The sequence below is a fragment of the Bos taurus genome, chromosome 21 (assembly GCF_002263795.3).
Source record: "Bos taurus isolate L1 Dominette 01449 registration number 42190680 breed Hereford chromosome 21, ARS-UCD2.0, whole genome shotgun sequence".
NCBI classification, from domain to species: Eukaryota; Metazoa; Chordata; class Mammalia; order Artiodactyla; family Bovidae; genus Bos; species Bos taurus.
This window is the reverse complement of record NC_037348.1, coordinates 2,168,622-2,192,594: the sequence shown is the minus strand read 5'-3', so window position 1 is coordinate 2,192,594 and position 23,973 is coordinate 2,168,622. Positions and strand designations below refer to the sequence as shown.

The window sequence follows — 23,973 nt, the reverse complement described above, 5'->3', positions numbered from 1 at the left end:
GTAGGCTTACTTCTGATGCTTTCTGGAAAGGAGGATGCCCCAGAGGATGTGAGTTTCTGTCCACACCAAAGGCTGGATCAAGGCTGATATCGATTGCCCTAGGGGCAGCAGGCCACGCTCAGATCTTCCTTCCTCTGGGGTGTTGTCTGTCTAGAAGGAGAACAACAGCTATGAGAATACCTACTCCATCCTTGCAGGCTTTGGTGGTCACGCATGCTGCACCTTCATGCAGTGAATGATGCTGCAAGACATAACTACAGAGACACATCCAGGAACACTAGAAAGCAACTAAATACACCTATATGCAGAGACAAAAATCCCTGGCTGAAATGGATAACTACTACCAACCTTCCTCCGTACTAGGTCCCTATCTCTCTAGTTCCTTACCTCTTTACTTTTTTCAAACACTCCTTCCTTCCCACCATACTTACTGCCAAATGTGAGGAAATGAGTGGACAAGTGGTCAAGGCATGACTGAATATAAGAATAACATGTACAAGCAGCCAGAAATGGCAATTCAAAAAGGAGTTCCAAGAGAAAGCAGAGCCTCATGGACTTTCTACCTATCAGAGGCCTGGCACAAAGGCCTCTCAACCTCCAAGAGTCTATGGATCTGTTTTGGGAATGGAGACTTCCTCCATGCTTGAACCAGGTCTTTGCAAGCAAGGGATCGCAGAGGGGACATGGGGCTGGCCATTTACTGCAAACATGCAGAAAACAAGGCCATGAAATCCCTCAGTAGAGGTGGTCGAGGATGCAGATATTTGGAGACGGGACCTGAGGGCCCAGCACCAGTTAACACAACAGTGCCCTGCATGGGAAACTTCAGGATGGGGACAGGAACCATTGCTGGCTGGTTCAGCACCCCCTCCCATGGGCTTGCCCAAGGCCCACAGAGAGCAGCAATGCATCTAGTCCTTGCTCAGTCCAGATCATGGGACTGACCCTCTACTTTGGGCAAATGGTGCCTCTCGATGGAGGTGATACTGTGACCCTGAAAGGTTCTCAACAACCTTACTGTGAAAGTAAGCATCATAGGAACTTCTCCTCTGGAAGGTGCTATCATTGGTGGCCATGGCCCCTAGACAGGAAGAATGCCACATGAAACACAAGGGGCCCGGGCAACTGAATGAATGAAACAAAACCCATCATAGGGCCCATTAGGAACAAGTGGCCACATCAAGAACTTACCATGCCTGAAAGTGACCTGGCCATGCCCCATGGAAGCTCATGGGCTAACCTTCAGCTCTCTCAATTGCCAGCAGGGTCTATCTGCCAAGACCCGGCAGGTTGGTTTCTGCCTGCCACTCACCATTACCGGTCCTGGGGCACCATCTTTCTCTGCTGATGGTTCTTGGGAGACTGAAAAGAGCACACCATAGCTGACCATTCTCTCAGTCAATCAGCATGCTCTGCATGGAGGTGTGCAAAGACCTTTGTGTGGATGACTTCAGTTGGCCAGGGATGCAAACATTGCCTCCATGTCTAATCTAATTAGAATTTAGGTTTAATGAAAGGCTTTTTAGTACCTGAGTTCCTAGACCCTGGAAATGCCACTGCAGCATAAATTCCACCGTGGTGATGACTGAGGTTCCCAAAAGGATTCCCACCTCTGGATTGCCTAAAGGGGTGCCTCCCCCATGGTCCACCTCTCTCTGTGGCCCATGTGCAGGACCAAAGAGAGCCACTCACCTCAAGTTATTTAGCATGTGGCAAGAATGTCTATAGAACATCTGCCTAAAAGAAACAATTTGAAGAGAAGGAACTATAGAAAGGCCCCACCTAATGGCCTCCTGGTGGCCTGTGGAAATTGGGATCACTTAAGGCAGGATCAGGCCTTCACCCTGTGGAAGCCCCTAGATACTGTAGAGACTCAAGGGCTTTCCTCAAGGGGTAGGGTGCCTCCACACCTAAATCCCAGGGTTTCAGAGAAAAAAGAAAGGTCCCTGACCTCTAGCTTCTGGGCTGCAATCTCCAATGGGCCTCAGCATACTTCTATCGAACATGATTTTTAGGTGATCATCTCTCTTCAGAACCATATGAATTCTTCTCTTCAACCCAAGTGAGGCATGCCCCATGAAGTGCATCTATGCACAGGAATCTAAGTAGTCTTACCTCCAAAGCTTTCTGGAAATAAGGAAGCTGTAAAGGACTTGAGTTTCCGTCTACCCAGCTGCGGCACCAAGGCTGACATCAGTTGCACCAGGAGCAGCAGGCTGCACTCAGATAATCCTTCCTTTGCAGATGTTGTCTGTCTAGAGAGCAGAAAGACTCCTGTGAGACAGCCTAGTCTGTCCCTGTAGGCTTTGGTGGTCATGTGTGCTACACTTTGATGTAGCAAATGTTGCTACAAGACATACCTAGAGCAATAAGTCCAGGAATACAAGAAAGCAACAAAATGCACCTATATGCAGAGACACAAACCCCTGGCTGAAATGCTCATCTACCTTCCTCCTTACCTCTCTAAGTTCCAACCTCCCGTCCTCTTTGGTTTGCTACCTCCCTACATCCTCACTGTTCTCCATCTTTGCCTCCCACCCTACATACTGACAAACATGAAGAAACAAGTGGACGAGTGGATCAATGTTTGAGTGAATATATGAATAACAATACATCCAGGGAGATAGGAATGGTGACTCCAAGAAAGAGTCCCGAGAGAAGACAGAGCCTCATAGGCTCTGAGAGGGTCACGAGGACCTCTCAGCTGCCAAGATTCCATGGACATGTCTTGGGGAATGGAGATGCTCCTCCAAGCTCAGTCTGGGTCTGTGCTAGCAAGGGGGTGGCTGAGGTGGCATGAAGTTTGGCCACTTGACGCAATCACACAAAAAAAGAGGACAAGAAGTTCCACAGAATGGATGCTCGAGGAAGCAGGTATCTGTGGCTGGGCTCATGGGCTCATCACGAGTCAATCTGGCAATGCCCTGCAAGGGAACATTCAAGCTGGAAACAAGGGCCATCATTGCTGCTGGGGCATCCCCTCCATGGCCTGCTGAAAGCCTCCAAACAACAAGAAGGCAACTACTCCTTGCTCAGCCCATGCCAAGGGACCACCCCTATACTTCAGGTGAACAGTGCCCTGTGATGGAGTTAATATGGGATTCAAAGAGCTCTCAACAGCCTCACTAGGAAGTAAGCTCAAAAGGGGTTTCTCCTCTGGAGGTGTTATTGTAAAAGGCTGTGGCCCCTGGAGGTGCATGGTGCCTGAGTACAAATGAAACAAAACTCAGCAAAGGGCCCATCAGGAATAACTGGCTTTACAGAGACGCTGCCATGCCCAAAAGTGACCTGGCCTAACCCCATGGAATCTCAGAGGTTGCCCTTCAGCTCTCTTAACAGCCAACAGCGAACACCCTGCATGGGAGTGTTCATACCAGGGACAATAGCGATTGTCAACTGGTGGGGTGTCTGTTCCCATGCCTGCGCAAGGCCCCCAGACAAAGCAATGCAATGCTCCCTGCTTGGCCCACATCATGGGGCCACCCCTCTACTTCAGGCAATCAGGGCCTCACTATGGACATGATACCAGGGCTCCTATGGGCTCTCAACTTTCTTTCTAGGAAGGAGTGCTTGGAAGGGGTTTCTCCTCTGGGGCTGCTTTAGTTGAAGACTGTGGCTCCTGGAGAGGAAGAATGTCCCAGGAGAAACAAGGGGCTCCAGTGGGCGATCAAAGCAAAAGCCCACCAAACAGCCCATCAGGAACCACTTGTGTCACCCAGACTCTGGCATGCCTGAAAGTGACCTGGCCAGGCCCCATGGAAACTCAGGTGCTGCACTTCAGCTCTCCCAACAGCCAGTAACATCTACCTGCCAAAATCTGGTTGACAGGTTTCTGCCTGCCTCTCACTGTCGCCAGGCCAGGGGCATGATATTTTCCTATCAATGGTTCTTGGGAGACTGAAAAGCACATACCAGGTGATTGTCCCCTCAGTAGCTCAGTGTGTGCTATGTGGAGGTGTATAGAGACATGTATGTGTGAATGTTCCCCAGGGTGCAGGGAAGGAGACATTGCCTCCATGTATTATCTGACTAGAATTCAGGTCTCAGGAAAGGCTTTTCAGGGCCAAGGGCTTGGAGCCTAGCAAGATGGTGTGGCAGCCAGATTCCTTCCTTTCTGAAGACTGAGGTTCTTGAAAGGACTCCCCCTTCTGGACTGCATTGAGGTGGGCTTCCCCCATAGTCCAACATCCTCTGTGTCTGGTGTCCAGAACTAAAGAGAACCACTGACCTCAAATCATTCAAGTCAGAATGGCAAGATCCGGGCCATTTTTGGTCAGAATGAAAGTGAAAGTGAAGTCATTCAGTCGTTCCTGACTCTTTGTGACTCTATGGACTGTAGCCCACCACTCTGCTTCATCTATGGGATTTTCCAGGCAGGAATACTGGAGTGGGTTGCCATTTCCTTCTCCAGGGGATCTTCCTGACCCAGGAATCAAACAGGGGTCTCCTGCATTGCAGGTGGATTCTTTACCAACTGAGCTATCAGGGAAGCTCTAATAATAGCTGCTTCCAAAAAGTCTACAAACAATAAATGCTGGAGAGGGTGTGGAGAAAAGGGAACCCTCTTATAATGTTGGTGGGAATGAAAACTAGTACAGCCACTATGGAGAACAGTGTGGTGCCTCCTTAAAAAACTGGAACTAGAACTGTCATACAACCCAGCAATCCTACTGCTGGGCATACACACTGAGGAAACCAGAATTGAAAGAGACACGTGTATTCCAATGTTCATCGCAGCACTGTTTACAATAGCTAGGACATGGAAAAAACCTAGATGTCTATCAGCAGATGAATGGATAAGAAAGCTGTGGTACATATACACAATGGAATATTATTATTCGGCTATTAAAAAGAATGCATTTGAATCAGTTCTAATGAGGTGGATGAAACTGGAGCCTATTATACAGAGTGAAGTAAGTCAGAAAGAAAAACACCAATACAGTATACTAATGCATATATATGGAATTTAGAAAGATGGGAACAATGACCCTATATGCGAGACAGCAAAAGAGACACAGAGATAAAGAACAGACTTTTGGACTCTGTGGGAGAAGGCAAGGGTGGGATGATTTGAGAGAACAGCATTGAAACATGTATATTATCATATGTGAAATAGATCACCAGTCCAGGTTTGATGCATGAGACAGGGTGCTCAGGGCTGGTGCATGGGAGGACCCTGAGGGATGGGACTGGGGAGGGAGGTGGGAGTGGGGTTCAGGACGGGGGACACATGTACACCCATGGTTGATTCATGTCAATGTTTTGAATGAGTATATAATGATCACACACAAAACATGTATTTAACAAGACTTAAAAAAAAAACAAAACATACAACTATGACAATCCTAAATTGGCAAAACCAATACAATATTGTAAAGTTTAAAAATAAAATAAAATTTAAAAAAAAAGAAGAAAAAAAAAAACAGGGAAAAACAACTATACTTAGTAAAAATACCTCTAAAAATGTTTCTGATGAATTTTGAAAAGTATTCATTTAGTCTCTGGCGAGACTCTCACCAGAATATCTGACGGAAAGGCACAATTTGAAGGAGTTAAGGAAAGGCCCCATCTATGGTCTCTGGGTGGTTGGTGGAAGCAGTGATCAGGAAAGAAAGCTGAAGGCGGGACCACACCTTGGCCATGTGGAAGCCCCTAGAAAAAGTGGAGTCTCAAGGGCTTTCCTTGAGGGATCGGGTGCCTCCACACCCAAATCCCAGGGCTCTGAAAGGGAAGAATCATGCTCGACCTCTTGCCCCTGGACTGCCACCTACATTGGGCCTCAGTGTAATCCTATTGAACATGATTTTTAGGTCATCATCTCTCTTCAACAGGAGAGTTAATAGGAGTTAATATGTTTTATTTTCAGGCATTTTTTTGATTTTCATGTATTGTCTTCTTCTTTCTTCAACATGCTTATTATAAAATGTTAACATTAATATTTTATGAATATTAACTCTATATTTTTGATATTCATCATAAATATTTTTAGGAATTTTTTTCACTAAGCATAGTTGCTTTTTCCTTGTTATTTTCTCAATTTTAGGATTGTCATAGTTGAAAATATACTTTTTTAGTGATAATTATATATTTTTTTCAAAAGTAAGTGTTATAGTTTTGTTAACCCCATTATTTCCCACAGAAATGGACTGTTTGTACATTTCCATACATTTTTTTCATGTTTAATTATAATATATTAGATCATTTCATTGATGAGCTTTTATCAGTTATGATTTATATTGATACCTGTTTTTTTATTGCATAAAAACTTTTTCAAATATTTTGAAGCCACATGTGTCTTTTGATTATAAATTAAATATACATGCATTTGTAATTTTGATTTTTTAGCTGGAAATTAATTTATGGCCTTTTCTGAACCATGTTAATAAGGTTTTGTTATGTCATTTGTTTTCTTTAGTATCTTGCTAACTTGATACAGCCTCTTGAGGGGTAAAAGATTCTTGCCTCTTGGAAGGAAAGCTGTACTTAGTTGCTCAGTCGTGCCTGACTGTTTGTGACCCAATGGACTGTAGCCTACCAAGCTCCTCTGTCCATGGGGATTTTCCAAGCAAGAATACTGGAAAGGGTTGCCATGCCCTCCTCCAGAGGATCTTCCCAACCTAGGGATAGAACTGGGTTCTCCTGCATTACAGGGTTCTTTACCAGCTGAACTACCAGGAAAGCCCGTGACAACATATTTAAAAGCAAATATATCACTTTGCCAACAAAGGTCAGTATGGTCAAAGCTATGGTTTTTCCAGTAGTCATGTGTGGATGTGAGAGTTGGACTATAAAGAAGACTGGGTTTGGAAGAATTAATGCCTTCAAATTGTGGTGCTGGAGAGGACTCTTGAAAGTCCCTCAGAGAGCAAGAAGATCAAACCAGTCAATCCTAAAGGAAATCAATCTTAAATTGTACAAAATCTTGAACTGTACAAAAAAGATCTTCATGACCCAGATAATCACGATGGTGTGATCACTCACCTAGAGCCAGACATCCTGGACTGTGAAGTCAAGTGGGCCTTAGAAAGCATCACTATGAACAAAGCTAGTGGAGGTGACGGAATTCCAGTTGAGCTATTTCAAATCCTGAAAGATGATGCTGTGAATGTGTTGCACTCAATATGCCAGCCAATTTGGAAATCTCAGCAGTGGCCACAGGACTGGAAAAGGTCAGTTTTCATTCCAATCCCAAAGAAAGGCAATGCCAAAGAATGCTCAAAATACCACACAATTGCACTCATCCCACACGCTAGTAAAATAATGCTCAAAATTCTCCAAGACCATGAACTTCCAGATATTCAAGCTGGTTTTAGAAAAGGCAGAGGAACCAGAGATCAAATTGCCAACACCTGCTGGATCATGGAAAAAGCAAGAGAGTTCCAAAAACATCTATTTCTACTTTATTGACTATGCCAAAGCCTTTGACTCTGTGGATCACAATAAACTGTAGAAAATTCTGAAAGAGATGAAAATACCACACCACCTGACCTGCCTCTTGAGAAACCTATATGCAGGTCAGGAAGCAACAATTAGAACTAGACATGGAACAACAGACTGGTTCCAAATAGGAAAAGGAGTACGTCAAGGCTGTAAACTGTCACCCTGCTTATTTAACTTATATGCAGAGTACATCATGAGAAACGCTGGACTGGAAGAAATACAAGCTGGAATCAAGATTGCCAGGAGAAATATCAATAACCTCAGATATGCAGATGACACCACCCTTACGGCAGAAAGTGAAGAGGAACTCAAAAGCCTCTTGATGAAAGTGAAAGTGGAGAGTGAAAAAGTTGGCTTAAAGCTCAACATTCAGAAAACTAAGATCATGGCATCTGGTCCCATCACTTCATGGGAAATAGATGGGGAAACAGTGGAAAGAGTGGCAGACTTTGTTTTTTTTTTGGGTCCAAAATCACCGCAGATGGTGACTGCAGCCATGAAATTAAAAGACGCTTACTCCTTGGAAGAAAAGTTATGACCAACCTAGATAGCATATTGAAAAGCAGAGACATTATTTTGCCAACAAAGGTCCGTCTAGTCAAGGCTATGGTTTTTCCTGGGGTCATGTATGGATGTGAGAGTTGGACTGTGAAGAAAGCTGAGCACCAAAGAATTGATGCTTTTGAACTGTGGTGTTGGAGAAGACTCTTGAGAGTCCCTTGGACTGTAAGGAGATCCAACCAGTCCATTCTGAAGGAGATCAGCCCTGGGATTTCTTTGGAAGGAATGATGCTAAAGCTGAAACTCCAGTACTTTTGCCACCTCATGCGAAGAGTTGACTCATTGGAAAAGACTCTGATGCTGGGAGGGATTGGGGACAGGAGGAGAAGGGGTGACAGAGGATGAGATGGCTGGATGGCATCACTGACTCGATCGGCATGAGTCTGAGTGAATTCTGGGAGTTGATGATGGACAGGGAAGTCTGGAGTGCTGCGATTCATGGGGTCGCAAAGAGTCAGACATGACTGAGCAACTGAACTGACTGACTAATGCTAAAGCTGAAGCTCCAATACTTTGGCCACCTGATACAAAGAGCTGATTCATTGAAAAAGATGCTGATATTGGGAAAAATTGAAGGCAAAAGGAGAAGGGGGCAGCAGAGTATGAGGGGGAAGATTCAGAGAACAAGAATCTGAGAAAACCCTGGCAGATAATGAAGGATAGGGAAGCCTGTGTGCTGCAGGTCATGGGGTCACAAAGAGTTGGATATGACTTAAAGACTGAACAATAACTCAATCTCAGAGGAAACTCATTTCATAATGCATGTAAATGTATCTTCTTATGTATTTAGGTAAAAATAAATTACACCAACCTGTGGCAAACATCGGAGAAGGCAATGGCACCCCACTTCAGTACTCTTGCCTGGAAAATCCCATGGATAGAGGAGCCTCATAGGCTGCAATCCATGGGGTCGCTAAGATTTGGACACGACTGAGTGACTTCACTTTGACTTTTCACTTTCATGCATTGGAGAAGGAAATGGCAACCCACTCCAGTGTTCTTGCCTGGAGAATCCCAGGGACAGGGGAGCCTGGTGGGCTGCTGTCCATGGGGTCGCACAGAGTCGGACACGACTAAAGTGACTTAGCAGCAGCAGCAGCAGCGGCAAACATGGCTCAGAAAATGTCTCAGACTATTTCAGTACAGGGTCATCCAAAAAACTGGATTTGCCCTTAATGTTATCTGGTTGCTCATTGAGAAAAAATCTATTTCTAATTCGGTGACTCATGTTCAGTTGTAAATGATAATCTTTTGACATCATTTATAGCATATTCTTTATTATATTATACAGTTAGTCCACATTAGGATCTATAATTTTTTACATTTCTTAGTGTATAGACTAAATATTAGGGAAGAATTTTGGTTCTATGACAGCACTACTGTATCTCTAACCTTTTTAATGTCATTTTCCTTCAGTATGGGACATTCTTTAGTACTTCAAATAGAATCCTGTAAAAGTATAAAAATATTTTCATCATGTTTGTTGAATTAGATTAACCACTATGCTGTGGACCAGTGAAACAAAATTTCTCAACTTCAGTATTATTAATTTAATGTTCAAATGAAATTTATAAGCTTATATCAAGTAAGTTAGTCATTCATTCAAAAGGAAATCCCATATCCCTATTCAGTTTGTCTTCTGCTTAAACCTATTATGCTTAGGAGTGCATCTTCCTCAGTTGATTTTCTATTTGGAATATAAACATGACCGAAAGTAACTGGACACCTATCATTAATGCAGTGTTGCATTTCTTGGTTGAATGTCTTACTCAAAGATACATTGAGATAAAAGCAGTGGACTAGGTTCTGAATGTAGTATATAAAAAAATAAATCTCTGAAACAAAGCTTATGGGATGAATATTTTTTTTATCTTTGAGCTAGATAGATAGGATTGGTTCACATGAGTTTCTTTCAAGGTTTCACTGTCTCAAATCCCAAATACAATGTCTAAAAAGGATATAATTATTTCCTATATTAACACATTTCCCTGTATTGTCACCTGGGTTTATCTTCATTTTAATTATATTTATCATGATTTTCATGATCAGTAAGGTCTTCATCTTACTTTAAGACTACAAGTTCTCATCATTGTTCCAAGCCCTGGCACTTGATACACATTCATACACTTGGACCTGAATATACATACCAGCCAATTATGGTACCAATTTGCACTGGCATTTTGATATATTCAGTAGTGGGCACCTGAATCACATTAATTTTCAAAGGTTGCAAGCCAAACCATGTTCCTTCTTTGTACTCATTATTTAAGTACAGGAGTAGGACAGGTATTAAAATATAGAACTAAGTCTTGTGAAACATGACCCTTGAATGCTTGAATAATGAAACAATATGGTCAATACTCAGAAAATTATCTAGTGTAGAGGTTGTAGACTACTGATAATCCTATACAAGAATGACACAAAATACAGGTTTCTTTGGAGAACCACTCAGAAGGTGTCAGGAGAACACAAGATTGTCTCAACTATTATCCTTTATTTATTTATCAAAAGATGTGTATATACAGTCACTCAGTTGTGTCTGACTCTTTGTGACTGCATAGACTGTAGGCCACCAAACTCCTCTGTCCATGGGATTTCCCAGGCAAGAACACTGAAGTGGGCTGCCTTTTCTTACTCTAATATCAAAAGATGCCATACCAGTAACATCTGGCATTGTCTACTGCCAAATATGAACTCTCCTAAAATGATGCATATGAAGTGACATGAAACAAAGCAATTATCAGGCTACTACAAATAGTATTCATTTCCAAGCATCCTCCAACATTCATAGGATAAACATCATTACACTGAAAATAATGCATTAACATGATATACAGGCACTGAAATTTATATATGGGTTTCCTCATTAATATAATCAACTTTAGGTTTAATAAGAATAGAAAATTACTGAATCTCATATTTTAATCTATGGTGGCAGAGTCTTTCATTTGTTAAAATTTTTTCAGTGACCCTAGGGCAGCATGACACTTAGGATCCCACGGGTGGGCTTTCCTGGTGGCTAAGATGGTAAAGTGTCTGCCTGGAATGCGGGAGACCCAGGTTCTATCCCCAGGTCAGGAAGATCCCCTGAAAAAGGAAGTGGCAACCCACTCCAGTACTCTTGCCTGGATGGAGGAGCCTGGTAGGTTACAGTCCATGGGGTTGCAAACAGTCAGACATGACTGAGCAATTTCACGTTCATTTCTTTCTTTGATATTATATAAATATTGGTTTTAGTCATGTATGGAGACCTGGATAAGTAGTAAACATTCTTCTATATACTGGTTAATGAAAATTTTCTTAACAATTATCAAGTGAAATTCAAATAATAAGCAACGATTATTTTGTCATAAGATGACATCAAGTAGATCAGTCAAATCGATAAGATTATCCCATATCAATATTCAGGCTTCCCTGGTAGCTCAGCTGTTAAAGAATCCGCCTGCAATGTGGGAGATCTGGGTTCCATCCGGAGGGCATGACAACCCACTCCAGTATTCTTGCCTGGAGAATCCCCATGGACAGAGGAGGCCTGGCAGGCTACAGTCCATGGGGTGGCACAGACATGACTGAGCGACTTTCACTTTCATATCAATATTCAGGCTGATTAAAAGAATAAACCTAACTGCTTTGGCCAGTGATACATTTGGAATGAATTTATGGCTAAGGCTGCCATTTGCCACTTAATGTGAAGGTGTAATTCCTAGCAGTATATCTTACTGTGATAAGAGAGAGAGAGGAAAAAAAAAGCCAAGGATAGAACCCAAATCTGCAACACTATTAAGAATTATAAATCATTAAACAAAGCATAATGGATGAACATTTTCTTCACTTATAAGCACATAAATTGGTATAGACACAAATGTTTTTCTTAAGGTTCTATTGTCTCAATTCAAATATATCTCCTTGAAGGACAGGTACCCATTTAACATATTAGTTTCAAATATGTACAGGAGGAAACTTGTATCTTTTAGTTAAGTTAGCTTTTGTAGTTTTCAGAAGTTTCAATCTGCGATTGCTAAGTTTCAGCTCTTCCATCTATGATTAATCTTTTTATATTATTAATCTCTTCATATATGGTAACTGCCCAAATCTAACTATTGCCCTAAATAGGTGAAAATTTGTATTTCAGTTCTGCAGTTGTTGAATAACTAATTGTTATTCAGTTATATGAGTGAAGGTTTGTGAAAAATATTTGGCTACATTTTTTTTTTCCCAGCAGGTTTCATTCCCAGATGTCCAATTACAAGTTACTTCTCAATTCTATTTTCACTTTTCTCTATTGCTGTTTTCTGTATTAGGTTTGATTCCACCCTGTTTGCATTTGAGTTACATCTTTCTGCAATTGTTCCAAGACACTAAGTATGTTTGTCTCTATTTCTATATCAGTAGAGTTTGCAATTGTGGCCTCAGTTTCTAGTTATCTATAAACATAGTATTTAGTAAATCTATTTAGTTTGATCATGACACCATTTTAATATTCATGTAAAAGCTTTTCATAATGATAAAGCCTATTGCATACAAGTATAATTTAATTGACTCAAATTAGAAGTAGTAATAGTAAAAGAAATAATTCATTTGATGATCCTAGGAACCTTAAGTATGAGGAATAGAGATGGTCAAGTTCTAAACAAGGTAGGCTTATTTTTAATGGGACGATACATTTTGGGACTTTGTAAGGAACTACCTTTTATAATTTGGGCTGGGGATATTTCTTTCTCATTGACATTAATTTCAGTTATGTTAAACTGGACTCCAATGGCAGACAGAGAGCAGTTGGAGTTTTGTGTTATTGTTCAGGGACTTTCAGTTTGAATATACTTGTATTTAGTTTGATGGGTTAAAAAATTCCTCCAGTGGTATATTCAATAACACAAAGGGTGACACTTAAGATTGCTTTATTTGGGTAATATTGATAGTCGATGGGACTTGGACATTTTCCATTCTTCCAATTGAAGTATATGAAGTGTTATGACAAAATAGATGTTTCTAGAGTTTCCACTCCATTTTCAGAACATTTGTACTCAATTCAAAATTCCTTGAGGTTAATATATTCAGTTTTAAGGAAGAATGACTAACACCATAAGCTTTATGCTCAACTAACATGAAATAGGATAAATATCAAAATTATAAATGGTCGAGATAATTAAGTAATACAGCAATCTATCTCTCCTGCTGTTTGTCCACAAGAGAAACTTTTTAATTATTATCTATTATCTAGAGAATTTAACCTTAAAGTTCTTAATGGGCTTCCCTGGTGGCTCAGAAAGTAAAGAATCTGCCTGCAATGCGGGAGACCTGGGGTTCTATCCCTGGGTTGGGAAGATCCCCTGGAGGAGGGAACAGCTATCCACTCCAGTATTCTGGCCTGGAGAAGTCCATGGATTGCATAGTCCTTGGGGTCACAAAGAGTCGGACATGACTGAGTGACTTTCACTTTCACTTTCTTCTTTTTCTTAATGGGAATTGAGGTCCACTCGACCATAGGTGCTGATCTCACAAGAGAAATATGCCTCTACTTGGGTTTCTTCTTTACCTTGATGGCAGGGTGAATTGTCAATAAACCTCTCTGGTGAGATATTGGAACAATGCGATATATACCAGATCTCCTGTTCAATATTGATGACACACCTCCTCAGTGGAATTTTTATAGCATCTGGCTATATGATGGCAAAATAAGTCCAGGAAGGCCAAAAAATCTTTAAGTATTATATTTGATCATGACTACTTTTTATTGCATCAGAAAATGGATTAGGCTTAATCTCTAAATTCAAACATCTTCTAAATGATATTTGAGAAATACTATGCTTACTAGAGGGAGTTAATCTAATTTCAGTGATACCAATGGTAAGGCTTTGGGCCACCATGAGTGGTTTAATGTAACTGAGCCAAATAAATTTTAGGATATGGTTCATTTATTCCACTCTTTAGGAACTGGAAATGGTAAGAAGTAGGCAAATTTTGAGTATTTGAAGGATATTACATAGCTATTAATTACAAAAAATATAGAAGCAATTTATTGGATTCTAGATATTTAGGAATTCCAAAAGTTGAGATGATATATTTTAGATGTTATAGATCTATATAGATCTTATATAGTGTTATAGATAATATACTTGGGCATCAGTTTTAGCCTATGGAAACTTGTCTGGCCATCTAAACGTCATACTCAGCATTGCTAAAAATATTTGATACCTTCTAAAGGTCTAATCTTGATCAAGTCTATTTGCCACCATATTCCAGGTAACATTGGATGTAGATGGCTTTCTTAGGAGTTAGTGGTAAAGTATTTTTTCAAGCAACATATCTTTGTATTATCTCCTAAATTATTTAGCCCTATATAAGTGTTGCAAGATTCCAAAATAATTAGCATATTCCCTCTGAATGAGTTGGTCAGTGGCATGAAAAAGCCACACAATTATACAACTGAAAAATTGTAAGGAAAAATTCCCATCATGTAATTTCCATTTTCCCATGTTGTTCTTATTTACCCTTGATTTATAATTTTTAAATTCTTATAGAGTTAGGTATTTATGAAATTATGAATTGGAGTTTCTGGGTAGAAGTAACAGGAATTTAATTTTTCTAGTCCAAAACTTTGTAGCTTTTTTCACAATTTGGTCTGAAATTTCTTTTTTAAGATAACTTTTTCCCAATATGGGTTTTATAAAGAGTAATATAAATTTGTTAGAGAATTTTCAATGACTCTAATACATTGGTAATTCATATCTCATGTAATATTTCAGTTCTATCAACATTTGAAAGCCTCCATTCTTCCAAAGTTGGCTGGTGGCATAATAGAACATATTTATTATCAGCATAGATACTCATTTTAAGGCTGACGGCTAATCTAAGGTAACACTGGCAACATGGCAAAGAGGCATCTTGGGCCTAGTTCCCTCACAGAAGAACAATTTAGCAACTATACACAAATGAAAAGAGAGTCTGACACCTCAAGTGCAAGGCTATAGTACACTGCTGCTGCTGCTGCTAAGTCGCTTCAGTCATGTCTGACTCTGTGCGACCCCATAGACAGCAGCCCACCAGGCTCCCCTATCCCTGGGATTCTCCAGGCAAGAACACTGGAGTGGGTTGCCATTTCCTTCTCCAATGCATGAAAGTGAAAGTCAAAGTGAAGTCGCTCAGTCGTGTCCGACTCTTCGCAACCCCATGGACTGCAGCCTACCAGGCTCCTCCATTCATGGGATTTCCCAGGCAAGAGTACTGGAGAGGGTTGCCATTGCCCTCTCCAATAGTACACTGGTGGGGCACAAAAGAACAAGAAAAACACATCAAGAAGGGTTAGAGTAAATGTTTCATTTTGTACACTCTCATTCCTTCCCTGAGCTGAAACAGCAATATGCTGAGAAGGATCTCTTTGGCCATGATTTCTCCAGTTTAGGAAACAGAAACTAAGACCTACGTCCACTTCCCCAGGGTTTCAGGACATTGTTTGTGAGGTATGCTTCTCTCTTATCCCACATGGAACACTGAGGGAACTGTCTTTGATGTACCACTCATGGACAGTAGGAACAAGGAAAAGGGTTATGGGCTTACTGCAACTGATGCTGCAAATCTTGACAGAAGTCCTGTACCCTTAACAGCAGCCTTGTCCATTGAGGGCCCTTGCTAGGAGTATTGCTAGAACAAGGAGCCCTTCACGAGTTTCGCCGAGCCAAAGAGGCCAGACTGCAGCCCTGCCCAACTATAAGGCCAGAACCATCCCTCCCTCATCTCAGAGCCCAGCAAGTATCCTCACTCAACATGAGAGTATTGGCAGTTTGCTTCAACTGTCCATGGATGCTAAGAACTGGCCCTTCCACAATCCCAGGCTGAACTGGCTGATGAATAACTTTTTCTTCCAAGCCAAGCTCTAATGACTTGAAGTGACAACTTCCTCAAATGTGGAGATATCAATACGAGGATATGAGGATCACAAATAATCAGAGATATTGAACACTATCAAAGGAAATGAACAGAGTCATAATAACTAACCCTAAAGAAATGGAGCCCTAACAACAACTTGATAAAGAACTCAAAATATTTTAAAGAAACTCAGGGAACTAAAAGAGAAGATGCATAAACAACTGAATAAAACCTAAAAAATAGTCCATGAACAAAATGAGGTTCAACAACAACAACAACAACAAAGAAATAAAAACAAGAAAAAATCAAATAGAAATTTTAGAGCTAAAGAATACAACTATTACACTAAAATTTTCAATAGGGAACTTCACCAATGCACTCAGTCAAACAGAAGAAAGAATTGGTGACTTTGAAGATAAGTCATTTAAAAGTATTCAGTCAGAGGAACAAAAAAAGAAAAAAAATTAAAAAGATGAAAGCCTATGGGAGAATGGAACACCATCACATGGGACAATATTTGCATTATGGGACTCCCAGAAAGGGAAGGGAAAAAGAAAGAGAAGTTGTTTTAAAATATAAAGGCTGAAATGAATGTAGGGGTACATGTGGGTTTTTTTTTTATTATGGTTTACTCAGGGTATATGCCTGGTAGTGGGATTGCTGGGTGATATGGTAGTTTTATTCCTAGATTTTAAGGAGTCTCCATACTGTTCTCCATAGTGGCTGTATCAATTTGAGTTCCCACCAACAGAAAAAAAGGGTTTCCTTTTCTCCACACCCTCTTCAATATTTATTGTTTGCAGACTTTTTGATGATGCACTATTTAGCTAGGACATGGAAGCAAACTAGATGTCCATTGATAGATGAATGGATAAAGAAGTTGTGGTACATATATACAATGGAATATTACTCATCTATAAACAGGAATGTATTTGAGTCACTTTTAAAGAGGTGGATGAACCTAGAACCTATTAAACAAGGTGAAGTAAGTCAGAAAAAAATAAAAAATAAAAAAATAAAAATAAAATAAAATATCATTTTATATTTAAAAAACTAAAATTAAAAAAAAAGAAGAAAAAAAAGAAAAAGAAAGACTAACATATATTAACGTGTATATATGGAATCTAGAAAGATGGCACTGACAAACCTATCTACAGGGCAATAATGGAAATGCAGACTTAGAGAATGGACTTTTGGAAATAGTAAGGGAGAGAGAAGGTGGAATGATTTGAGAGAGTAGCATTGAAACATACATTACCATATGTAAAGAAGATAACCAGTTGGAATTTGCTGTATGACACAGGGAACCAAAACCTGGAGTGCTATGACAACTTAGAGGGGTGGGATGGTGAAGAGAGGGGAAGGAGATTAAGAGGGAAGGGGACATATATGTACCTATGGCTGATTCATGTTGATATATGGCAGACCATCATAATATTATATGCTTATTTAGCTTATATGCAGAGTACATCATGAGAAACGCTGGGCTGGATGAAGCACAACCTGGAATCAAGATTGCCAGGAGAAATATCAATAACCTCAGATATGTAGATGACACCACCCTTATGGCAGAAAGGGAAGAAAACTAAAGAGCCTCTTGATGAAAGTGAAAGAGGAGAGTGAAGAAGTTGGCCTAAAACTCAACATTCAGAAAACTAAGATCAAGGCATCTGGTCCCATCACTTCATGGGAAATAGATGGGGAAACAGTGGAAACAGTAACAGACTTTATTTTTCTGGGCTCCAAAATCACTGCCACCATGAAATCAAAAGATGCTTACTCCTTGGAAGGAAAGTTATGACCAACGTAGACAGCATATTAAAGAGTAGAGACATTACTTTGCCAACAAAGATCCGTCTAGTCAAGGCTATAGTTTTTCCAGTAGTCATGTATGGATGTGAGAGTTGAACTATACAGAAAGCTGAGCACCAAACAATTGATGCTTTTGAACTGTGGTGTTGGAGAAGACTCTTGACAGTCTCTTGGACTGCAAGGAGATTAAACCAGTCTATCCTAAAGGAGATTAGTCCTGAATAGTCATTGGAAGGACTGTGCTGAAGCTGATACTCCAGTACTTTGGCCACCTGATGCGAAGAGCTGACTCACTGGAAAAGACCCTGATGCTGGGAAAGATTTAAGATGGGAGAAGAAGGGGACGATAGAGGACAAGATAGTTGGGTGGCATCACCAACTCAATGGACATGAGTTTGAGTAAACACTGGGAGTTGGCAATGGACAGGAAGGCCTAGCATGCTGCAGTCCATGGGGTCAACAAAGAGTTGGACACGACTGAGTGACTGAACTGAACTGAACTGAATGATCCTCCAATTAAAATTTAAATTAAAAAATTAATGTCAGGCAACTTCCCAAATTTGCAGAGCGAAATGGAATTCATGAAGCTCAAGAGTTACCAAATAGACTGAACCCAAAGAGGTCTAAACCAAGGCCCATTATAATTAAATTGGCAAAGACAAAGTGAGAACCATAAAATTATCAAAAGATAAGTGACTCTTCATATATATGGGAATTCACAAAAGACTACAAGCAGGTTTACCAGCTGGTATCCTGTAGTCTAGGAGAGAAACAAAAGATATTCAAAATACTATAAAAGAAAAATACCTTGTCAGTCAAGAATAGTAAACTGGTTGAAAGTGTCCTTTAAAAATAGAGATGAGATTAAGACTTTCCCATTTAAATAAAAAAATTGTGAAAGTTTGTCAGCACTAGACCTAACTTACAAGAAATTCTTAAGGGTGCCCTTCAAGTTGAAAAGAAAAAACACTAAAAAAGAAACAAAAAGTATATAAAAGAACAAATCTCACTTGTAAAAGTAAATATATAGATAAAGACAAAATAGTGTTAATGGTTTTAATAGTGTACAGTGGCACATAAATTAGTTTAATTCTGCTATATAGTGTAAAAATTAAAAAAAAAAAACTATTAAGAATACCTCTAACCATATTGTCACCCTGCTTATTTAACTTATATGTAAAGTACATCATGAGAAACGCTGGACTGGAAGAAACACAAGCTGGAATCAAGATTGATTGCCGGGAGAAATATCAATAACCTCAGATATGCAGATGACACCACCCTTATGGCAGAAAGTGAAGAGGAACTAAAAAGCCTCTTGATGAAAGTGAAAGTGGAGAGTGAAAAAGTTGGCTTAAAGCTCAACATTCAGAAAACAAAGATCATGGCATCCGGTCCCATCACTTCATGGCAAATAGATGGGGAAACAGTGGAAACAGTGTCAGACTTTATTTTTTGGGGTCCAAAATCACTGCAGATGGTGACTGCAACCATGAAATTAAAAGACGCTTACTCCTTGGAAGGAAAGTTATGACCAACCTAGACAGCATATTAAAAAGCAGAGACATTACTTTGTCAACAAAGGTCCGTCTAGTCAAGATTATGGTTTTTCCGATGGTCATGTATGGATATGAGAGTTGGACTGTGAAGAAAGCTGAGCACTGAAGAATTGATGCTTTTGAACTGTGGTGTTGGAGAAGACTCTTGAGAGTCCCTTGGACTACAAGGAGATCCAACCAGTCCATCCTAAAGGAGATCAGTCCTGGGTGTTCATTGGTAGGACTGATGTTGAAGCTGAAACTCCAATACTTTGGCCACCTCATGTGAAGAGCTGACTCATTTGAAAAGACCCTGATCCTGAGAAGGATTGAGGGCAGGAGAAGAAAGGCAAGACAGAGGATGAGATGGTTGGATGGCATAACCAACTCAATGGACATGGGTTTGGGTGGACTCCGGGAGTTGATGATGGACAAGAAGGCCTAGCCTGCTGCTGTTCATGGGGTCACAAAGAGTCGGACATGATTGAATGGCTGAACTGATTGAACTGATATAGGGGGAAATAAAAGTGTAGAGCTTTTTACACACTTGAAGTTAAGTTGTGATTCAACCTCAGTTTAAATTAGACCATTATAACCATAAGTGGTTCAATGCAAGTCTTATGGAAAAGAAATAACCCTTGGTAGATCCACAGAAGTTGAAGAGAAAATAAACAATATAAGTGCAAAAAGAATTATAAGCTCAAGAGAACAGGAGGAGAAGAAAACTGCAAATCAGGCAAAAAACAATTAACAAAATGACTATAGTAAGTCCTTACCTATGTCAATGATTACTTTTAGTAAAAGAATCAAACTCATGATTCAAAGACATAGAGTGAGTGAATGGAAAAAACAACAAGCCCCAACCATATGCTGTGTACAAGAGACTCAGATTTATGTGCATACATAGGCTGAAAGTTAAGAGATGAAAAAAGATATGCAAATGACAACAAAAGAGCAGGAATGTCTATATTAGACAAACAGACTTTAAGACAAAAAAAAAACACAAAAAACTGTTAACGAGACAAATAAGTCAACACACAATGATTAAAAGACCAATTTAAGAAGAAGATGTAACAATTGTTATATATGCACCCAACATCAAAGCACCTAGCAGATGAAAGAGATTTGATGGAAGTAGAGGGAGAAATAGGAACATTGAAATAATTATAGCTGAATAATAACCCCTTGATGGATCAAAGGCTTATCGTGATAAAGGGGACTGTGTAACCCAATGAAGCTATGAGCCATACCATGCAGGACCACCCAGGATGGACAGGTCATGTAAAATGTTCTGACAAAATGTGGTCCACTGGAGGAGTTAATGGAAAACCATTATAGTATTCTTGCCTGGAGAATTCCATGGATGGTATGAAAAGGCAAAAAGATATGATACTGGAAGATGAGCCACTAGGTCAGAAGGTGTTCACTATGCTACTGGGCATAGAGTGGAGGGCAATTACTACTAGCTCCAGAAAGAATGAAGAGACTGGGCCAAAGTGGAAATGATGCTTTGTTGTGGATGAGTCTGGTGGTGAAAGTAAAGTCTGATGCTGTAAAGAACAATATTCCTTAGGAAACTGGAATGTTGGGCCCATGAACAAGGGAAATTGTACATCATCAAACAGGAGATGGCAGGACTGAACTTCAACATTATAGGAATCAGTGAACTAAAATGGATGGGAATGGGCAAATGTAAATCAGGTAGCCAGTATATCTACCACTGTGGGCAAGAATGCCTTAGAAGAAATGGAGTAGCCCTCAGGGTCAGCGAAAGAGTCTGAAATGCAGTTCAGGTCAGTTCAGTTGCTCAGTCACGTATGACTCTTTGAGACGCCACGGACTGCAGCACACCAGGCCTCCTTGTCCAGCGCCAACTCCCGGAGTTTACACAAACTCATGTCCATTGAGTGTAGTCATGCCATCCAACCATCTTGTCCACTGTCGTCCCCTTCTCTTCCTGCCTTAAATCTTTCCCAGCATCAGGATCTTTTCAAATGAGTCAGTTCTTCACATCAGGTGGCCAAACTATTGGATTTTCAGCTTCAGCATCAGTCCTTTCAAAGAATATTCAAGACTGATTTCCTTTAGGATAGACTGGTTGGATCTCCTTGCAGTTCAAGGGACTCTCAAGAGTCTTCTCCAACACCACAGTTCAAAAGCATCAATTCTTTGGCGCTCAGCTTTCTTTATAGTCCAACTCTCACATCCATATATGACTACTGGAAAAACCATAGCTTTGACTAGACTGACCTCTGTTGGTAAAGTAACATCACTACTTTTTAATATGCTGTCTAGGTTGGTCGTAATTTCTCTTCCAAGGAGCAAGTGTCGCTTAATTTCACAGCTGTAGTCACCATCCACAGTGATTTTGGAGCCCCAAGAAATAAAGTCTGTGGCTCTTCCCTCTGTTTCCCCATCTATTTGTCATGAAGTGATGGGATCATATGCCATGATCTTAGTTTTCTGAACGTTGAGTTTGAGGCCAGCTTTTTCACTCTCCTCTTTCACTTTCATCAAGAGGCTCTTTAGTTCTTCACTTTCTTCCATAAGGGTGGTGTTATCTGCATATCTGAGGTTATTGATATTTCTCCTGGCAATCTTGACTCCAGCTTGTGCTTCATCCAGCCCAGCGTGTCTCACGATGTGCTCTGCATATAAGTTAAATTAGCAGGGTAACAATATACTGCCTTGATGTACTCCTTTCAGGATTTGGAACCAGTCTGTTGTTCCATGTCCAGTTCTAACTGTTGCTTCCTGACCTGCATATAGATTTCTCAGGAGGCAGGTCAGGTGGTGTGGTATTCCCATCTCTTTCAGAATTTTCCACAGTTTGTTGTGGTCCACACAATCAAAGGCTTTGGCATAGTCAATAAAGCAGAAATAGATATTTTTCTGGAACTCTCTTGCTTTTCGATGACCCAATGGATGTTGGCAATTTGATCTCTAGTTCCTCTGCCTTTTCTAAATCCAGCTTAAACATCTGGAAGTTCATGGTTCATGTACTGTTGAAGCCTAGCTTGGAGAATTTTGAGCATTACTTTACTAGCATGTGAGATGAGTTCATTGTGTGGTAGTTTGAGCATTCTTTGGCATTGTCTTTCTTTAGGATTGGAATGATACCTGACCTTTTCCAGTCCTGTGGCCACTGCTGAGTTTTCCACATTGGCTGGCATATTGAGTGCAGCATTTTCACAGCATCATCTTTTAGGATTTGATATAGCTCAACTGGAATTCCATCACCTCCACTAGCTTTGTTTGTAGTTATGCTGCCTAATTGTATGGTAGTTTGAGCATTGTTTGGCATTGCCTTTCTTTGGGATTGGGATGAAACTGACATTTTCCAGTCCTGTGGCCACCGCTGAGTTTTCCAAATTGGCTGGCATATTGAGTGCAGTACTTTCACAGCATCATCTTTCAGAATTTGAAATAGGACAACTGGAATTCCCTCACCTCCACTAGATTTCTTAGTAGTGATGCTTCCTAAGGCCCACTTGACTATTCCACGATGTCTGGCTCTAGGTGAGTGATCACACCATCGTGATTATCTGGGTCATAAAGATCCTTTTTGTACAGTTCTTCTACTCCAGTACTTTGGCCACCTCATGTGAAGAGTTGACTCATTGGAAAAGACTCTGATGCTGGGAGGGATTGGAGGCAGGAGGAGAAGGGGACGACAGAGGATGAGATGGTTGGATGGCATCACTGACTCGATGGACGTGAGTCTGGGTGAACTCTGGGAGTTGGTGATGGACAGGGAGGCCTGGTGTGCTGCGATTCATGGGGTCACAAAGAGTTGGACATGACTAAGCGACCGATCTGATCTGATCTGATCTGTGTATTCTTTCCACCTCTTTTTAATGTCTTCTGCTTCTGTTAGGTCTCTACCATTTCTGTCCTTTATTGAGCCAATCATTGCATGAAGTATTCCCTTGGTATCTCTAATTTTCTTCAAGAGATCTCAGTCTTTCCCACTGTATTGTTTTCCTCTATTTCTTTGCATTGATCCCTGAGGAAGGCTTTCTTATCTCTCCTTGCTATTCTTTGGAACTCTGAATTCAAATGGTTATATCTTTCCTTTTCTCCTTTGCTTTCACTTCCCTTCTTTTCACAGCTATTTGTAAGGCCTCCTCAGACAGCCATTTGGCTTTTTTGCATTTCTTTTTCTTGGGGATGGTCTTGATTCCTGTCTCCTGTACAATGTCACCAACCTCCGTCCATAGCTCATCAAACCACTCTATCAGATCTAGTCTCTTAAATCTATTTCTCACTTTCACTGTATAATCATAAGGGATTTGATTTAGGTCATACCTGAATGGTCTAGTTGTTTTCTCCACTTTCTTAAATTTCAGTCCGAATTTGTCAATTAGGAGTTCATGATTTGAGCCACAGTCAGCTCCCGGTCTTGTTTTTGCTGACTGTATAGAGCTTCTACATCTTTGGCTGCAAAGAACATAGTCAGTCTGATTTCGGTGTCGACCATCTGGTGATGTCCATGTATAGAGTCTTCTCTTGTGTTGTTGGAAGAGGGTGTTTGCTATGACCATTGCGTTCTCTTGGCCGAACTCTATTACCCTTTGCCCTGCTTCATTCTGTACTCCAAGTTGAAATTTGCCTGTAACTCCAGGTGTTTCTTGACTTAGTACTTTTGTATTCCAGTTTCCTATAATGAAAGCAAGAGAGTCCTAGAAAAACATCTACCTCTGCTTTATTGACTATGCCAAAGCCTTTCACTGTGTGGATCACAATAAACTGTGGA

At 40.5% G+C, this 23,973-nt stretch overlaps 1 long non-coding RNA gene and 2 other non-coding genes across 6 annotated transcripts in view; all 3 read right to left on the bottom strand.

The window, feature by feature from the left end:
• LOC101907203 (uncharacterized) overlaps positions 1–5,420 on the bottom strand; it is a 143,176-nt gene extending 137,756 nt beyond the window's left edge. For 2 of the 4 annotated variants that reach the window (XR_239064.5, XR_009492080.1), the window contains exons 1-2: positions 2,116–5,418; positions 11–150 (exon numbers count right to left, since the gene is read on the bottom strand). This is a non-coding gene — a long non-coding RNA (uncharacterized lncRNA). Of the gene's footprint in view, positions 1–10; positions 151–2,115 lie in introns of all 4 variants that reach the window. The other 2 variants (XR_009492081.1, XR_813889.4) reach the window with 2 other exon arrangements.
• On the bottom strand, positions 1,980–2,060 carry LOC112443253 (small nucleolar RNA SNORD115). The gene has a single exon (XR_003031599.1). It is a non-coding gene; the product is annotated as a small nucleolar RNA SNORD115 (small nucleolar RNA).
• A 365-nt stretch (positions 5,421–5,785) lies between the features above and the next one.
• Positions 5,786–5,830, bottom strand: LOC112443257 (small nucleolar RNA SNORD115). Its single transcript, XR_003031602.1, has one exon. It is a non-coding gene; the product is annotated as a small nucleolar RNA SNORD115 (small nucleolar RNA).
• Positions 5,831–23,973: the final 18,143 nt, after the last annotated feature.